The sequence below is a fragment of the Sinocyclocheilus grahami genome, unplaced genomic scaffold, assembly GCF_001515645.1.
Source record: "Sinocyclocheilus grahami isolate Dianchi unplaced genomic scaffold, SAMN03320097.WGS_v1.1 scaffold5003.1, whole genome shotgun sequence".
Lineage (NCBI taxonomy): Eukaryota > Metazoa > Chordata > Actinopteri > Cypriniformes > Cyprinidae > Sinocyclocheilus > Sinocyclocheilus grahami.
Window position 1 is genome coordinate 1976 of NW_015509813.1, and position 1585 is coordinate 3560.

General features: G+C 30.9%; 1 pseudogene; it reads left to right on the top strand.

The window, feature by feature from the left end:
* LOC107577058 (beta-catenin-like protein 1) overlaps positions 1–1585 on the top strand; it is a 13479-nt pseudogene that overhangs the window by 1678 nt on the left and 10216 nt on the right.

A 1585-nucleotide genomic window follows, 5' to 3' on the forward strand; every position in this document is an offset into this window, starting at 1 on the left:
TGTTTTTAAACACAAACTACAGTTTTTCATACTTTGACTTATAATCAATAATTCAACAATTGTGTAATTATAAATAATTAATTATATACAATTTTTAATTAATTTATTCTGGTGTCACTAATAAAATATTTATTCTTACCATTAATCTGTTTTTAACCAATAATGTTTTTTGTTATATGGATGTGGTGTTATTGCCAATATTAAAAGTCTATTCTGTTTTGCATGTATTTATTAAATAGCATTCACACTAGAGCTCCAATCTAGAATTTTTCATGCTTCAAATAAAAATAGCCATAAAAACATTTTAGGTGTATGAAGTCGTATTTTGAACCCGAAAACAGCAAGTCTCGTGTAATTCAGAGGCACGCTGGTGTCTCTCTATACTGAAGAGAATCATGACCTTTGACCTCCTGACCTGCTGTGTGTTAACAGGGCGAGCCCGTGGATGAGAGCACAGTGAAGAAAATGATCCTGACCTTTGAGAAGAGATCCTACAAAAACCAGGAGCTGCGGATCAAGTTTCCCGACAACCCCGAGAAGTGAGTTTAAATCTCACCGTTCACTTTATATGGGAAATGAGAGGCAAACAGAGAGGCACAACCTCACTTCCTGTTGTCGGCAGGTTCATGGAGGCGGAGCTTGACCTGAATGACATCATCCAGGAGATGCACGTCATCGCCACTATTCCTGAGCTCTATCATCTGCTGGTGGAGCTGAACGCCGTTCATTCTCTGCTCGGCCTCCTCAGCCACGACAACACTGATATCCTCAGCATCACGTGACCTTCACTAACCCGCGAGAGCTCATGTGTTACACTCAGCGCCTCATGGCTTATCGTTTTATAAAAATGGAAACCACAGCAATATAATAAGAAGCACCAGTGCTCAAGAAATAATTACTTTTAATAGTAAGTTAGTAATTGCATGCTATTAGGGATGCACTATCCATTGGTATTGGTAATATTATTAGCATTTTTGTTTAACATTTACCCATTAGATTTACATTTATTAATTTTGTTTTTATGCAAAAATTATTTCAGTCTTAATAATTAATATATATATATATTTTTTACCAAAATAATAAAAAAACATACAATATCTTATATATATATATATATTTTTTTTAATTCTTTTAAGATTTTAATAACCCCCCCCAATTCTGGATTGGAAATTTACTGAAAAAAAAAATATTTATTTTAATATTTCTATTAGTAATCATATTGGTAATCAGTCATGAAAATATTGGTTATCATCAATATAAAAAAATTGTTATTAGCCATTTTTAAAAACAATTGTATATATGAAAAAAAAGCTGTTAGCAATCATAACACAAAAATCATCATCTAAATGACCATAAAAAAAAAGTTCTTAGCTATAATGTAAATATGCAAATATACACTGCCTTTCAAAAGTTTGGGGTCGGTAAGATTCAAAACTGCATTTATTTGATTTAAAATATTTCACAATATATTTCACAAAATATATAATATTTAATATATAGAATGTTCACAAAACAGTAAAACAAAATTTAGTAAATACATTAATATTGTGAAATATTATTGCAATTTAAAATAGCTGTTTTCTAT